The 17,980-nt window shown below is 48.0% G+C and overlaps 1 long non-coding RNA gene across 1 annotated transcript; it reads right to left on the minus strand.

Annotated features, from left to right (window-relative positions):
• Nucleotides 1–4,143: 4,143 nt before the first annotated feature.
• On the minus strand, nucleotides 4,144–5,918 carry LOC308470458. Its single transcript, XR_013982431.1, has 2 exons — nucleotides 5,723–5,918; nucleotides 4,144–4,387 (listed from the first exon to the last, which is right to left on the minus strand). It is a non-coding gene; the product is annotated as an uncharacterized lncRNA (long non-coding RNA).
• Nucleotides 5,919–17,980: the final 12,062 nt, after the last annotated feature.

The following is a 17,980-nucleotide window of genomic DNA, read 5'->3' on the forward strand; positions in this document are numbered from 1 at the left end:
GTTGAAGTGAATGGCGTCGTTGTTGTTTTTAATTGTATTATGTTATGTGCATTGAGACTATTTGCGATATTGGATTATATTACGGCTAGCCTCTGTGGGTTTGTTTTTCAAACGGAAATGCGGGGTGTAAGTGCAACAAGCAAACAAATCAAGATAGGGTCGTCCAACCTCCCCAGTGACATAAAGGGCTCTGTGGATTTTGCCCCGTAGGAATAGGCACAGAAGCGTGGGTCTGCGCGGGTTCTCTTTACGCAAAGAGTCTGAACCTGGAGAAAAAGTGACCGCGCGCGGGAGAAAGCATTTCGCTTCCGCAGCAGCGGGAGGCACGGGGTTGCAGGAGAAGCCCCCTTATACTGAGTCAAACCACTGGTCCATCCAGCCCGCAGTGCCCACACGGACTGGCAGCTGCAATCCACGGTTTCAAACGGGGGGCTCTCCCAGCCCTAACTGGAGGTGCCGGGAATTGAACCTGGAACGCAGCGTGCCACCGGTCTCTCTGACGTTTGAAGCAGTCTTGAACGGAGGGGTATATTTTTGGGGGGTGGGGGAGAGTTTGAAACATGTGGAGGAGGTGAAGCAGGTAATTTGACTTGAGAGGGGTGGGAGAGAGAGAAATATTTCCTTTAAAAACCCTTCCTCTCCCTCCTTTAACAAGATACACCAATAACCACTGAACCGGGTTTTATAAAATCATCTTAGCAAGCGCCCTGGGAGAGCGAGCAGAGAGAAGGAAAGCGCAGCCGGCGGCAGGGAGGCGGAGGCGGCCGCGGAGTCATCTGAGGATAAAGTCCTTACAATCCCAGGCAGAGCTCGGCGCTCGCGCGCTCCCTCCCTCCCTCCCGCATCGCCTGCAGGGGCGGTCGGATTCTGCAACGCCGAGTCCTTTTCCTCTCCCCGCGGAGCCACTGGGGGTGGGGTGCGGGGTTGCGTCGGCTTCAAAGGCGCATCAAAGTCTCCGCTCCATCCTCCGACCCCCCCCCGCACCTCCCGCCTCCAGCGCCGAGTTGCTCCGGATCTTTATTTATTGCCACATTTCTCGGAAGGATTGTCCAGGACACAGCGCCGCTACTCTAAAGTGTGGGGTGGGAATGCATCGGTAAGCACCTGCCGCTGCTGGTGCGGGGAGGGTCATTATCCTCCTGCAAATGAATCGGTCGGTCCCGAGGATCGAAAGAAGGTCGTGAACCTAGGAGAAAGTCCCTTTCATCTGGGGGTGGGGGGCGGGAGGGATCACTTTTGGGTTCGTATGGCCCAGATCCGGCTACAATGCCTGCCTCTCCGTTGGTGACTTAGCCGTTTTGACAGCCCCATTCAAGGCACACATTTATGTATGGGAAAGAAGAGCCGTTGGTATCAACGGGACTTGCTCCCCGCTGTAAAGTAAACATAGGGATACAGCCTGCAGAATGACTTTGGAAGTAGGTTCCATTAAGATCAATAGTTTAAGACAGGGATGGGCAACCTGTGGTCTCCCAGATCATCGAATCATTGAATTGTAGAGTTGGAAGGGACCTCTAGAGTCATCTAGTCCGCCACCCTGCAAAGCAAGAATCTCAGCTTGATGACAGTTGAATCTCAGCTAGATGACATCCAACTTCTGCTTTAAAACCTCCAAGTAAGGGGAGTCCACAACCTCCCGAGGGAATTCAAATCATTCCACTCTCGAACAGCTCTTACTGTCCGAAAGTTCTTCTTGATGTTTAATTTGAATCTCCTTTCTTGCAAAAGCCCTTGGTTCCAGCACTGCCGTCCAGAGCAGGAGAAAACAAGCTTGCTCCCTCTTCCATGTGACAGCCCCTGAGATATTTGAAGATGGCTATCATCTCTCATTCTCCTCTTATCCACGCTAAACATACCCGGCTCCTTCAACCGTTCCTCATAAGGTTTGGTTTCCAGACCCTTGACCATCTTGGCTGCCCTCCTCTGCACACGTTCCAGCTTGTCAATATTCTTCTTAAATTGTGGCGCCCAGAACTGGACCCGTATTCCAGGTGTGGTCCGACCAAGTCAGAAAAGAGTGATACTATTACTTCCCTTGATCTGGACGCTATACTTCTGTTGATGCAGCCTGGATTATCTTTTTTGTGCTGCTGCATCGCACTGTTGACTCATGGTCTACTATAAGACCCCTGGATCCTTTTCACATGTACTACTGGCAAGCCAAGTGTCCTGCATCTTATATTTCTGCAGCTGCTTCTTCCTTTCTTCCTATTTGTCCCAGATGTTATTAATATTTTTGTATATACTTGTATACCGCTTCAGACGGGCATTATCTAAGCGGTCGACTATCAAATACACTACAGCTCGAAATACACACCACCAATTTTGGTGTTCGACTCCAACTCCCATTAGCCCTGACCATTGGTCGTGATTGCTGCGGTTGATGGGCTCTGGAGTCCAACAGCTTTGGCGGGGGAGAGGCACAAGTTGCCTGTCCGACCCTATGCTCTGAATTCAAGGGAACTGACATTCCCTGTACCTTTCTACTTTGGGGAGTGAGGGTGCGCAGGACCGCATCCTTACCAAGCGCTTTCTGTAGATCTCCTCTCCAACCCACCAGTCCCGTTTTGCAGAGAGTTCAGACAGTGACCTGCTCGGTGCTGAGGAGCCAAAGCTGGTGCGGGACTTAATACAAACCCTACCCATTGGTTTCTTTTTAAAGGGGAGGTGGGCTTGCGTGTGCCGAGGCAGACAGGGGGATGGAGAGGAAGAGCCGAAGCTAAACATCTTTAAGTTCCAGTGGGTACCGCGGATGCGACTTAAGAAAGAGCTTAAAAGCTTCTGCTGTAACCCGTGGGACTTTTTAGCGTACAGTCCTAATACATACGTACTCAGAAGCAAGTGAGTAAGTATGGGACTTGCTCATTGGCCTTAGACGCGCCCATCCGCGGTCGGATCGTGCCCAGCCCTTTTGTACTCCCGCTCCTCTCCGCTTTGCACAGCGGGCTGGCAAGCATCTTTCTTTTCAAACACAGGATGCAGGAAAGGACACGCAGACAGTGTTCCTTCCCATCACCTCCTGCTGAGCCTGATTCGATTCCGAGGTGTTCGAGCTTGCGTTCCCGTGGTTTTCAAGCCTTTCCCCCTTCTGTTGTTGTAATCAACGCGTTTTTAATTTATTTTTTTAAAGGGCTCAGGCTTTGAACGCGGGGGAGGAAGGAACTTGTCTTTGGCACGTGGACGCGGAAACTGACAAGCAAGTGCATACGTACTTGGGGTACATACGTACCCCACCGCTAAGCACCCCGCTCCTAAAAAGTTATCTTAATCCTCACGCCCGATTTTTCACCAGGTTTAAGATTACAGACCAGAATTTATTCAGGAGTAAGGATAATGGAAAGCACTTGGATTTACTCCCGAGGAAACCGGTCTGCTGCTTTGCTGTGACCCCACTTGCTTTACATCTTTTTTTGTAACCCCCCTGGCACCCCCCCCCGTTTGCCATCTAAATGCAAGCCATCTACGTGCAAGATCGTAATGCAAGCTCCTAGGAGGCAGGGACCTAACTTCCCACCCTTACGCAACGCTATATTTATTTGTACCTTGGACCTTTCGCTTTTTGGGATAACTATAGAAATAAATATAGCATACCCTTTTTCTTTATTGGCGTCTGAATATATATTCGGACGCCAATAAAGAAAAAAGGGAGGTTGCGATTACAAACTGCAAAGGCAACGCCCACAAAGGAGATTAGACGGAAAGGCCAGAGAAGAGAGAATCTAGAGTTTTCAGACCCAGAGACAAACCATAACTCGTCGAGCAAGCCTATGTACATCGAAGGCGCTGTAGCGCAAACGAGAACCGGTCCTGACGAGTCACGACTCTCCTCTCCCCCCTCCGCGCCCCGTTGTCGGGAGCCGACCTGTTCCTGACCCGGTTCCCCCTCCCCGGGCGCTGCTGTTCTGACGACTTCTAGATCTGGCATCTGCAGCGCTTTAGTGTGTACAAACGTGGGCGCTGAAAGCTGGAGCGGCGGCCAATTTCACTTGCTCAGGGCATGCAGCCAGGATTTATGTTGGGGGAGGGAAGGCAGAACGGAGCTGTATTTCTATTTATTTACTTGCTTTAGCCGGGGCCGCTGCCCGCCCCCCTTCCCCCGCTACGCCCATGGCTCAGGGGATATTGGAAAGAAGTCGCCATGACTTTATACTTTAGGGGGTTTAATCTTTCTGACGGTAAGAGTTGTTCCAACAGTGCAGCAGATTCCATCGGGAGGTGGTGGACTCTCCTTCCTTGGAGGTTTTTAAGCAGAGTTTGAATGGCCATCTGTCATGGATGCTTTCGTTGAGATTCCTGCATTGCAGGGGGTTGGACTAGATGACCCCGGGGTACCTTCCAACTCTACGATTCTATGATCTTTCGGTGGAAGGTGAAAACAAGCGGCAGTCTGCAAAACGATGAAGGAGCTAGCCCGTCAAGGAATATTTAAAAACAATATCAATCAATCAATCAATCAATCAATCAATCAATCAGCACGGCAAACCAGCGTTCACCCATCGCATCCCTTTCCTTATCTCTGCTGTCCTCCTCCTCCTCGAAATTCGAGACTGTAAGCTCCCCGGGGCAGGCATCTGCCTTCCGCTTATGTAACTTTGGAAAGCGCCATTGCAGGGAAGTAATAATATTGATAATAATGACGACAACTTTTGAGAAGGGGCCAGCTGCTGGCTGGCAGAGCAAGATCGAGGCTTGCTATTCCCCCCTCTCCACCCCTCTCCAACGCGCCCTTTCATTTGCTTGTGGGGCTGTTCGCAGATAAGCTTATTCGATAATAATTACACCTTGGCCCCCCCAGAGTACGGCAGGATCTCTCCTCGTTGACGCACGAGGCTCAGGGGACTGGCACGAAATATGTCAAAACAAGCTCCGCGGAGGACACCTTCGGCCACTGACCTCCCCTCTCACCCTACACCCAAAGTGGAAGCAAAACACAAGACCACAACAACAAAAACAGCAGCAGCAGCAGCTGGTTACGTTGCTGCTCTTTTTTGTCTGGTCTCAATGCCCTCCTCGGGTCGGTTTCTGTTTCCTACCTGCAAGCAGAAGGACAGTGACCGAGGTCGTGGCTAACTTTACGGGGGGTGGGTGTGGAGAATAAACGAGCAGCTGCGGGGGAGGGGTGGATGTCGTTGTGGGGGGGGGGGCGGTGAGGAAGGAGGTAATCACTCCACCCCACCGCCACCTCCTCCTCTCCCCTCGCCTTTAAAGCTTGTATCCCCAGCCAGGGTCACTCAAACGACGGGGCCTCCCCGATTCCCCAGAGGTCAACGAGGCCTGCGAAGCCTCCCTGGAGAAGGGAGGGGGCCCTGGACTTTGCCAGTCCTCTCCTCCCCCTCCCCTAACCCCCTTCCGCGATGGCTGAGCAGAGCCACGACTGCCACCCCATATAACCAGGACTTCCTGGGCATATCTACCAAGAATCTGCCTGGGGAGCCTGGCGCCCCCTAGAGGTTGTGCACTGCAACCCCTATCGGCCCTGTCACCGGCTGGGCTGAGAGCAGTTGGAGGCCCAAACCTCTGGAAGCCCGCCCCCATCCTACCAGTCCAGCCCAGTCAGTCAACGAGGCTTACTTCCCAGTAAACAAGCGCAGGATCGGGCTCCCCTCCATACACTGCCGTCTTCCACCCCCATCTCCCCCTTACTGGTGACCCCCCCCTTTGTGGGGGGGGGGGTGGAGGTTTCCTTTCCCTTGGTTTCCTTTTTCTGCGTTCCGAATCTTACCTTTCCAGTCTCCCTCTCTGCGGACGGTTATTTGGGGGGCGCCCTCCCCTTGGCCCCCCTCCTACAAACCTGGTGTGGGGAGGGGGAGGGATAGGCTTGCAGCATCTCTTTTGCCTCTAGCGGAGGGAGGGGGCGTCTATCAATCTGCCCGCCTCTCTCTCTCTCTCATTCTCTCTCTCTCTCGCTCAGCCTTAGCCTTGCGCGCTCCCGGCTCCCTCTGCGGCAGCCAAGGAGCCGGGTTCACGCGAGGACAGCGGCGGCTCCCAGCCGGAGCGCGTCTGGCTGCCAATGGCTCTGGAATACTGATGCTGCCGTCGAGGCGGAGGCGGAGCCGGCCTCGCCGATAACTCGCGGCGCGCTCCAGCAGCCGGAGACGGTGATGAGCCGATCCGCGCCAAGGCAAGCCGGCCCTTGGTCCCTGCTGCTGCTGCAGCTGCCCGGGCCGGTTTCTTCTCCGCTAAAGAAGTGGGAGATGAGGGACCCCTGCCCCCCTCCCAACTCGTAGAAAGGCATTCCGTGCAACTGGGACCACTGTGCAATTGGGGGTTGGTCCCACCTGCATAGAGTGCCTAGGTAAAGGGACCCCTGACCATTAGGTCCGGTCGTGACTGACTCTGGGGTTGCGGCGCTCATCCCGCTTTACTGGCTGAGGGAGCCGGCATACAGCTTCCGGGTCCTGTGGCCAGCATGACTAAGCCGCTTCTGGCAAACCAGAGCAGCGCATGGAAACGCTGTTTACCTTCCTGCTGGAGCGGTACCTATTTATCTACTTGCACTTTGACGTGCTTTCGAACTGCTAGGTTGGCAGGAGCAGGGACCGAGCAATGGGAGCTCACCCCGTCACGGGGATTCGAACCGCCGACCTTCTGATCGGCAAGTCCTAGGCTCTGTGGTTTAACCCACAGCGCCACCCATGTCCCTAGAGAGTGCCTATGCATGCTCAAATGCAGCTGTCCCTTTGCAGATAGCAAGGGATCTCGTGGCCTAAGGCGGACTCTCAAATTTCAGTGGCACTCTGTGCAATGCTAAATTTCAGCACCCACCCTTCTCTCTCCCTCGTTCCACAGGGGAACCCAGTGTGGCTAAAGTGGTAATAGAATTGTAGACTTGGAAGGGACCCCGAGGATCATCTAGTCCAACCCTCTGCAATGCAGGAATCTCAGCAAAAGCTTCCACGATAGATGGCCATCCAGCCTTTGCTTAAAAACCTCCAATTAAGGAGAGTCCTTCACCTCCCAAGGGAGTCCGTTCCACTGTCAAACAGCTCTTACTTGTCAGAGAGTTCTACCTGATGTTTAATCAGAATCTCTTTTCTTGCAACTTGAATCCATTGGTTCGAGTCCTACCCTTCAGAGCAGGAGAAAACAAGCTTGCTCCCTCTTCCATGCGACAGCCCTTGGGATATTTAAAGATGGCCGTCATATCTCCTCTCAGTCTCTTTTTCCCCAGGCTAAACATACCCAGCTCCTTCAACCATTCCTCATAAGGCTTGGTTTCCAGACCCTTGACCATCTTGGTTGCCCTCCTTTGCACACGTTCCAGCTTTCTGACATCCTTCTTAAACTGTGGTGCCCAGAATTGCACACAGGATTCCAGATGTGGTCTGACCAAGGCAGAATCGTATATTTGTGCATCTGGTTCTTCCTGCCCAAGTGCATTTACCCCTACTGAAATTAGTTAGGTTGGGCCCAGTTGTCCAATCTGTTAAGGTCATTTTGAATCCAGATTCTGTCTGCTAGGTTGGCAGGAGCTGGGAGCTCAGAGTCGGTCATGACTGGACCTAATGGTCAGGGGTCCCTTTACCTTTACCTTCCAGGTCTTGGTCCAACCCTCTATTCTGGGGATCATCAATGTGGTGTGTGTGGGTGCCATGGTCTCCTTGAGATCTTCCCTTAGTTCTTATGAAGCCTCTGAGCCTTATCCTCACTCACTGCCCAAGACCACTACCCTCCCGATCATGAGATAATGAGAGAGTTTCCCTTTTTCTCCTTTGAGTAGTATGCAGTGATACTCTTTCCCACTTCCTCTTTCAGTTCAGTGTGCTTTCCCAAGGCTCAGATTAACTCAGCTAGATCTGACTTTAAACCACTTCCCTTGGGAAAGTTAAGTGCGTGTGAGAGAGCATGCTTTCTCTGCCTTTGTTGGAGAGGGTGTTGACCCAGTAGAGGGGAGAGTGAAATGACTAGGAGAGGCACCCAAAGCACTTGCTGAAAAAAAAACATTGAAATGTGCCCATAGGCCTAAAATGGTTGGTGTCTTTGCTCTAGCCACTACACCACAAAGGAAAAGTGGCTTCCTAGTTGCACTACCAGGCAACAGGCTACGAGAAAAGGTTCAAAACACCTCTAACTCATATGCACTTCACTCTCTGCCTAGGACTGGAGTCTTAGCTCCCCTACCTGGGAATTTTGGCTTCAGATATATTTGATGAGCCCAGGCTGCTATTGCTTCCCTTGCCTCTCTGCATTGCCAAAACTCTGGTCCAGAAAATAAAAGAAAAAGAAAGAAAGAAGAAGAAGAGGAAGGAGTAGTAATTACAGTAAATGATTGGGGATGGTGGTGGGGAGACAATCACATTTTTTAAAACATTGATTGAAAGCTTTGCAAAATTCCCAAAGGACTGATTTATGTGCTGGTATAAAACTGCTGGGGCGTTTAATTGAAATGTGGATTGTGCAAATGCTGAGCCTGTAATTGTAGAAGACGGTGACTAAAATATGCTAAACCCAGACCAACACTCAAGGGGAAGGCTAGAACATCACTCTTCCAACCTGATGCTCATTATGATGTCTGTATTACAAATCTCCAGGAACCAGTCTCTCTCTCTCAACGGTTAGAAGGGAAGAGCCAACAATCAAGAGAAAACGCTGACCAGGCTGACTGCAGAGTGAGAACTAACCGCTATATAATAAAGACCATCACCTCCCAGAGTTGCCTAATTCTCCAGAGCTGATGCTATCCAGTAACAGTGTAATCAACTTGTTGGCTGTAACATAGACTGGGAATGGGCTCTATTTTATTGCTGTTTTTGGCAGGAGGAAGGCTCTCTTTGAACAATCAATAAGACGCCAAGATAAGGGTCAAAACTATGCATTACATACAAGTGCATGTATTAAGGGAAAAGCAGCTTTAGGAGGAGGTCATTTGGAGCAGAAATCCAGCCGGGGGCAGAGGTGCTTAACCCTTCCTCCCCTGCCCACATTTCACTGCAACTCTCCTCCAACCCTCCGTGCCCTTCAGGATTGGGGAGGGTCAGAGCTCAGGGGTAGAGCATCTGCTTTACGTACAAAAGGTCCCGGGTTCAAACCCAGACAGCTCCAGGAAGGGCTGGTGAAGACTCCTGGTCTGAAACTCTGGACAGTCACTGCCAGTCAGTGTGGACAGTACTGAGCTGGATAGACCAACTGTAAGACTCAGTAAGGCAGCTTTCTGAGCTCCTATGACTCAAGAGATGTGTTTTGCCTTGCAAACATAGTTATAGTTACCTAAGACCCTTTAAAATTAATGGTCTAAAGTTAGTCATATCTATTCATTTCATTAGGCTTCCTCTGAATATTACTACCCTTGGATACACTATTTACATTTGAGGCACGATTTACCTTCACACAGCTATTTTAAACAAAATTCCAGTTCTTCACCTTGTTATAAACATACATTTTAAACTCACGGGCAATTATAGTTTCTTTCTTTTTTTAAAAAAAAATTGTTTGGAGGGGCATTGAGTGCTTTTGCAAGGCTAAATTTATACTTGAGACCTGTAGGAGGAAGAGTTCTAATTACGGAAACTTGTTTATGGGTTCCTGAGATGTCCCAGACCCCAAATATGCTTTCTGTGAAATCAAAGTTTACACTCCCGGGTAATGGCAAAATGAGTCCTAAACTATCTGCAGATGTGAACTGCGAGGCAAAAGAGAGAGAAATGACAGATACCCGTTTGGAATTCTGCTCCTTTATTACGGGCACTATGCCAGACGCACAAGTTGTAAAGGCACATGTGCGTTTTCCATAATCGGGCAAAGAGCAGCTATGTTTAGGTCAGAGTTGGGGAACCTGTGGCCATCCAGAACTCAGGGGATGGCAGCACCCAACATCCTGATAGGAGCTGTGGTCCAGCAAATCTGGGGTCCAACAAATCTGGGGTCCAGCAAAGCTGGGGGATGAGATGCTCCTCATCCCTGGTTTAGAGATTTTCATTAGGAAAAGGATGCAGAGCAGAGGTTTCTAAACTTATTTGGCCTACCACCCCCTTTTCAGAAAAAGAAAATACGCCTTGCCCTTTGGAAATCTACCTTCTTTAAGTGAATAAACAGATGCAGTGACAAATTTGTGTTCTCTATGTTACATCAGTAATCGTCATTATGCAACAGATAAAACATGTATGAACACTTTTTTCAAAACTGGACAAAGAGATGGACTAGGCCCTGGGATGATGATGATGATGACGACAACAACCACAACAGCAACAATTTGTTACTCATTCCCCACCCATCAGGCTGGGCCTCCCCAGCCACTCTGGGCAGCTTCCAACAGGATATTAAAAACACAATAAAACATCAAATATTAAAAACAGGGCTACCTCAGATGTCTTCTAAAAGTCAGATAGTTGTTTATTTCCTTAACATCTGATGAGAGGGCGTTCCACAGGACCACTACCGAGAAGGGCCTCTGCCTGGTTCCAGCGTGGTGTAGTGGTTAAGAACGGTGGATTTGTAATCTGGTGAACCGGGTTCGCTTCCCTGCTCCTCCACATGCAGCTGCTGGGTGACCTTGGGCTAGTCACACGTCTCTGAAGTCTCTCAGCCTCACTCAGCTCACAGTGTTTGTTGCGGGGGAGGAAGGGAAAGGAGATTGTTAGCTGCTCTGAGAGTCCTTAAGGGGAGTGAAAGGCGAGATAGCAAGTCCAAACTCCTCCTCCTCCTCCTCCTCCTCCTCCTCCTCCTCCTCCTCCCCTGTAACCTCACTTCTTGCAGTGAGGGAACCACCAGAAGGCCCTTGGAGCTGGACCTCAGTGTCCGAGCAGAATGATGGGGTGGAGACGCTCCTTCAGGTATACTGGGCAGAGGCTATTTAGGGCTTTAAAGGCCGGCACCAACACTTTGAATTGTGCTCAGAAACGTACTGGGAGCCAATGTAGGTCTTTCAGGACCGGTGTTATGTGGTCTCGGCCACCAGATCCAGGGGAAGCATTGATGCTGTCCTGCAATGGCGCCCAACCTGGCAGTAAGCATCATTACAAAACAAATTAAACATGTACAAATGATATTTCAAAAATTTCTTTTTCTTTATGCTTCCATCACCCCCTTATTTTAATTCAACACCCCTAATTGCACATGGGGCTACTACTATCGCCCTGGATCATTCCAGCACCCCCCCAGGGGGCAGTATCACCCACTTTGGGAAATACTGATGTAAAGTGGTACTTTAGTTCTCAAACGCCTTGGAACTCAAACAACTTGGAATCCAAACATTGCAAACCTGGAAGTAAGTGTTCCAGTTTGCGAACCTTTTTCGGAAGCTGAACGTGCTCTGTTTTGAGTGCTACGCTTACAATTTGAGTGCCACACTTCCATTTTGAATGTTGCACTGAGATCTGTCTGTTTTTGCTATTCATTTTGCGTTTTTGTTTTTGCAGCTCTTTTGTTTTTGTTTTTGTGACTGTGTGGAACCCAGTTCAGCTGCTGATTGATTGATTGTGTGACAGTAGTACATTGTTTATTGCTTTAATTTTATGGATCAGTGGCCTTGTTAGATAGTAAAATTCATGTTAAATTACTGTTTCAGGGGTTGTTTTTAAAAGTCTGGAATGGATTAATCTGTTTTGCATTACTTTCTATGGGAAAGTGCGCCTTGGTTTTGGAATGCTTTGGTTTTGGAAAGGAATTCCGGAATGGATTAAGTTTGAGAACCAAGGTACCACTGTAGAGGAATGGACTCCATGGACCTGAACTGGATTTTCACGTACCTCCTCTAAAACGATCCCCATGGCTGCTTTCTACCAATATTTAAGGAGGCAAGATATCCAGTCCCAGAGCTCCATAGCTTCATCTACTTTGGCCCTAACTGATCTATGGATAGCAAGTAACATGAATGGTATTTAATTTCAGTGATTTCAGCATTGGCAGTCAAGTAGCTTTGTGGGGAGGTCTGTAGTTCAGTGCCCTACCAAAATTTCTTGGAAGTCCTGCCTCCTGAGTCCCAAATGAGCGTCTGGGTCTCAGCTTACAGAGAAATCACGTGGTTGTCCAATAACGCTGATAAACAGGCTGAAACCAATACAGTAGCTTCTTTGTTCAAGGGATCTTCTTAAGGTAACAGCAATCTTAACAGCTCATCTCACTTGAGGCTCAATGCCATTTGTGAAAAAAGGCACATCAAACTCTTTAAAGGTCAGATGAATCTCAGAGGTGGATGGTGAGGGCCCATCACACAGATGATGGAACAAATTTACTTCTGACGAAACCTCAAACCCCAGTTTATTTAGCGATTTGTTCTATTTATTTAAAAGCACTTATATACCACTTTGAAAATCTCTACTGTCTAAGGGCTCAGCCACACTTCCCTTTGTTCCACGATTCCTTCCATTTGTCCCATGGTCTCTAAGCTTAATGATTTTTGTGCTTGTTGTAGAGAGATAGTCATCTCGAAGATTTCAAATTGTACCACAATAAAATACAACACAAGAAATAAAAGACACAATAACAATACAAATAATAGTAATCACTTATTATTTGTACCCTGCCCGCTTGACTGAGTGGCTTCCAACAGAGTATAAAAGAACACATGATACATCAGACATTGAAAGCTTTCTGATGCCTTCAGATGTCTATGGAAGGTCATATAGTTGTTTTTCCCTTTGGCATCTTATGGGAGAGCATTCCACAGGGACTGGGCAGAGGAGGAATGGTGGAGACTGTCTCCCCAGCCTGACCCTTCCAGAGAAGAAGGAGACAGCTCAGAATTATAAGAGGTTTGAGAGAGGTTACAGCTCAAAGGCAGATGAGGGGAAAAGCTGGGAAATAATGGGAGAGGAGGAAGAAGAAGCACCAGAGGGGGGGGACAGCTGATGGACTCAGTGTCTTTAGAAAGCATTCCAGACCCATCGCTCCCAGGACCTGGTGGGCATTGAAAGTAGGAGAGCAGAGAGCTCAGAGGCAGAGGCACCTGTAGTGATGACACATAATAGGAGAGAGGGAGGGGATGAAGACTCACTTGGAGCAACACCATTTCTCCAAGAGGCTGCATTTCTAAGCCTCTCTCTGTGAATATTGAATAAAAGGCATTGGTAAGAACTTTCCCTGTCTTATCCATTCCTGGCAGCCTACCATGGGGGATTGGCGGGCGCCACTACCAAGAAGGCCCTCTACCTGGTTCCATGTAACGTCACTTCTCACAATGAGAGAACTGCCAGAGGGCCCTTGGAATAGGAGCTCAGTGTCCGGGCTTGTTATTCAGTGTGATGGATCTGCAGTCTTCCATATTCAGCAGTAAATCCACAGATCATCTGAATGAAGCTCATGGGCTGCAGTTTGGGAACCCCTGCTTTAGCGTATGTGTTTTTGTACTCCTTACTTGGCTGGAGAACTAAATTGCAAAAATCGGAGAAGGCGAATTTTGAAGGACGGTTGCGCTTCAGTAGGCAAATTGTTTTGGAAAATGTGAATTTGGCAAGTTCACCTTTAAATGAGGACGGAGTTGAATTTATCTCCCTAGGTTGAAAAAGTTCTGGAAAATTCCCTCTTGCAGATCAGGACAGTTGCCTATAACAAGCGATCTTTCTGAAATAGATGTTATTTTTGGGGACTTGGAATCATCAGAAAGTTGGTACCCAAAGCCTAATTTCAGTCCCGCCAGAGGACACTATCTGCAAAAGAGGCAGCTGGAAGTAGAAACTCAGGAAACACAGACTTACACCTAGTCTGACCACTGGTACATCTAGCCCAGGTTTACACTGATCACCAGAAGCTCTCAAAATTTCCACACCAGTCTAACCTGGAGATGCTGGGGATTAACCCTGACAGTTTCTCCTTGCAAAACATTGCACTGGAGCTACTACATGTCTTTGCAAACAAGAAATACCGTATTTTTCGCCCTATAGGACACACTTTTCCCCCTCCAAAAATGAAGGGGAAATGTGTGTGCGTCCTATGGGGCGAAGCCTGGAGAGCGAGAGGGGTCGGTGCGCACCGACCCCTCTCGCTCTCCAGGCTTCAGGAAGCTATCCGCAAGCCTTGGGAGCCCGTGGGAGTTCCCTGGGGGATTTTTTTTTCTTTATTCCCCCCCCCCCCAAACTAGGTGTGCCCTATGGGCCGGTGCGCCCTATAGGGTGAAAAATACGGTACATATCCAGAAAATTCAAGACCATTTTTGGTGTTGCAAGAAAGGTAATGCAGATTTTAGACATATTTGCTGCACTTACAGACTGGCAAAATATATACTGTACGAGACTATAAAATAAACAACAGGGTTCGAGATACCGAGAAACCCAGCATGCTAATCACAGACCACTGGCATGAGGAGCAATAAGTTTGTCCTGGGTGTGCTAAATGTACCAGTTTGCAATTTCTAAGTCATGGCAACAAACAGTGTTGCTTCAAAGGAATTACATAATCAACCCAGGCTCCTGTGATGCAACTTATAAATAGCTAACCCAAGTGATACATTATGAGAATAATCAGTGCACACAGCAGGCAGAACCATCCTGTGCAAACGCTGTAGGAACAGTACTAATATACCAGTACTTTAATATGTGCTTCTGGCAGTGCCTCTGAGCAATGCTTCCAAGGACCCATCTATGCTGTCCACTGCCAGGTTCATAGGCACTTTCATCCTTCCATCTATTAAAGTGGAGTACATGGAAGGGTTTTTTTTGTTGTTTCTATTTTCACTAAAGAACTCAGTTAATTGGATTATATTCTAGCTAATGGAGGAACGTAGAAAATAGGTTAAGATAATTGGGTGGAAATGCTCTGGGAGCATCTTCCACCTTCTCCATCCAAGGGCCTGTGGAAATGAGAACTTTGCACCACATTAGCCAAGGTGAAGGAAGGCTATTGAGAACAAGGCTTGCTGGGTGGTTTGCATTTGGAGGCATGGAAGGAGATGGGACGCGATTGGCACTGTGATCTAAACCACTGACCCTCTGGGGATTGCCGATCGGAAGGTTGGCGGTTCGAATCCGCATGATGGTTGTGAGCTCCCATTGCTCTGTCCCAGCTCCTGCCAACCTAGCAGGTTGAAAGCACACCAGTGCAAGTAGATAAATAGGTACCACTGTGACGGGAAGGTAAACAGCATTTCCGTGTGCTCTGGTTTCCGTCATGGTGTCCCGTTGTGCCAGAAGCGGTTCAGTCATGCTGGCCACATGACCCGGAAAGCTGTCTGTGGACAAACGCTGGCTCCATCAGCCTGAAAGCAAGATGAGCTCTGCAGCTCCATAGTCACCTTTGACTGGACTCAATTGTCCAGGAGTCCTTTACCTTACCTTTACCTTTACTTGCATTCAGAAGTGGTATCCTACCCTTCGAATGTGCCTCCTCTGCCTCTTAGTTGAGATCTCTAGATGACTCTTGGAGTTCTTTACAACCCTACGATTCTGTGACTCTATGATGTGACTGCCATCTACAATGTGATGTATTCTGTTTGAATAGGACACACTCAATGGGTTAAAACTCAATGGGTGTAGGAGTTCCAGGAAAAAAACGTGGGACTCTACTGCACAGGCTGCATATACACCATACCTTTAAAGTACATGACTTCCCCCAAAGAATTATGGGAACTGTAGCTTGTTAAGGGTGCTGGGAAATGTAGGTGTGTGTGTGTGTGTGTGTGTGTGTGTGTGTGTGTGTGTGAAACTATAGTTTCCAGGATTCTTTGGGCAAAGTCATGTGCTTTAAGTATATGGTATGTATGCAGCCAGAGTCTGATCCTATGCTCACTGCATTTTGATGGACACTGATCCTATTTAAATGTTGTGCCTCCATGGGAACAGCTGGTGGAATGAGAATTGTGGTCCAAATCAAGACTTCCGGGTTGGCGCCTCTGGCAATGGCGGATTTCCTCCGATCGGGAGGAATCCGCTCCGTGGAAAACAGGGTCTGAACCGCCACGGCGAGGCGGAGACCCATCAAAAACCACAGGCGGGAGAAGCCTGTGGATGTGGGATTCGGCCGGTACCTTTGCCCCCCCCTACTTGCGGGGAAACCCAATTTCGGGGTTCCGGAGCGACGTGGGGTGAGTGGCGCGGTGCCTTGAATCGACTGCTTCTTTCACGGAGTGAAGCCGCATTGCTGTTGCTGGAGAGCGCTGACTTTTTCCTGTGGACAATTGGAGCTTAAATAACTGTCCGTGAGTAGAACGGAAAATTGGAATAAGAAATTTCCTTTAATTTGGCACTGAAACGGAAAGGTATAAACAGGAAGTCTGCCTTCCACTTTTTGTAAATAGATTGAAGCAAAGACACGGCAAGGTAGAGCTTAGAAAATCGTTTGTAAAGGATCAATTCTCATCATTTAAAATTACTAAACCCCCCTTGGAAACAGGAGAAGAGGGGGAAACTTTTTCTGGACTGATTAAACTTGCAGAAGACAAGTAAAGAAAAGCAATTCTCCACCGTCCTGAACCTGGGAGCGGGGTGTCAGGACAGACGTCTTCGGGAAGTTCATTGACTATAGACAAACGTTTTTGACAGATAGTTAAGATCCAAGGGCCTCGGATATAAGGTTACCAGGTTGATGGATTAGATGGATGGGATAGAAAGGACTGACAAAACCCGAGACCAGGAGAAAGAGACGTTGGATGAAGATTGGAAGAAAGTTTTAAACAAATTATTTAGGAAAATCTTGTAAAAGTAAAGAGTATTAGAAAAATGTTGGAATGAAATTATGTGGCTGTAATGAGTATGGGTTGCTCGTGCGTAAGTTGCCGCCTCTCCAGGCTTTGTTGCCTTGCTAAACCTTTCAGTCTGGGCAGCCCTTCACTTCGTGGCTGCCTCAGTCGCTAGCAGAATCCGTCAGTGGGCGTTTCTTAAATCTTTTCCAACATAAAAGTTGTTTGACACCCAGTCTCCTCCTACTCTCTCTGCGTGGAAGTCTTCTGCGCAGGGTGGGCGTGGGTAGCGGGGGACCAGTGCTCTCCCCGCTGGTGTCCGGTGAAGAGTCCTGGAGCCCTCTCGCCGATTCCCCCATCAGCCCCTCCTTATCCCTGGTGTAGCGCTGATTTGCTTCCCCATCTGCGGAGCTGCCTCTCTCCCTGCTGGGCCCTTCTCCAGCATCATTTGAGAGCCTTCCCTCCGCCTCTAGCTCCGATGTCAGTTCCCTGACAGTGGCTTTAGCAGAAATGTTAAAAAGAATTATGTAAGAATATGTCATGGTTAAGAGAATTTGGTATAAATAAGATTTAAGCTTTAAGTTTTAGGGCCTTTTATGGTAAGATAAGGTTAAAATAGATTAAGGTAATTTAAGATAAGGTTAAATTAGATTAAGGTAATTTAATGACAGAATATTATGAAAGATGGAAAGGATTTGCTGAGATAATTAACAACTAGAATACAAAAAAGGGAGGTGTGAGGAGGTCGATGAAACAAGGTAATGACAGTTAATGATTTGGGAATATTGGATTTGTTTTTAAATTTTTTGTCTATTTTTGCTTTTTGATTTTGATGTACTATGTGTTTTGTTTTTTTCTCTTTTCAACCTTGTTTTTTTTTATTGATTCGTATTGTTTAAATGCTACTTGTTTTTTCCTTCTTTTTTTCTTTGTTTCTTTGTAATCTTAAAATTCTCAATAAATATTTTTTTTTTTAAAAAAGAGAATTGTGGTCCAAATCAGTATGGCAGCATCCTTTGTTCTTGCTGCACACTATGTGCACAGGAATGAACAGGGTCTATTTCTTTACTTGATCAGGTTATTTTGCTCTTTTGCTCTAGTTTGGATAATTGCATAACTTGCAGCCCGGGAAGTTCAGAACATTTGGTTCTGCTGCCATATAACCTGTCTGGCAGCTTTAGCTTCTGCAGATGAGGAAAGGGTTAAAAAAACCAAACCCCTCTTCACTGTTATTAAATACATTAATTTTAACATCAGACATTCTGGCACATTCTTACTGCAGTGTTTAAGGAGACAGCTTTGTTTGCTCACACTTGTCTCTCTTAAAATTCATATCTCAGCAGTAACATCTATTTTTTTCCCTCCTTCGACAGCTTGCGCTTGGTACTCGCAGGAGACAGAAGCCTCATCAATTTGCTGCCTCCAGTTATAATG

The sequence above is a fragment of the Podarcis pityusensis genome, assembly GCF_964106645.2.
Source record: "Podarcis pityusensis genome assembly, chromosome: 1".
Lineage (NCBI taxonomy): Eukaryota > Metazoa > Chordata > Lepidosauria > Squamata > Lacertidae > Podarcis > Podarcis pityusensis.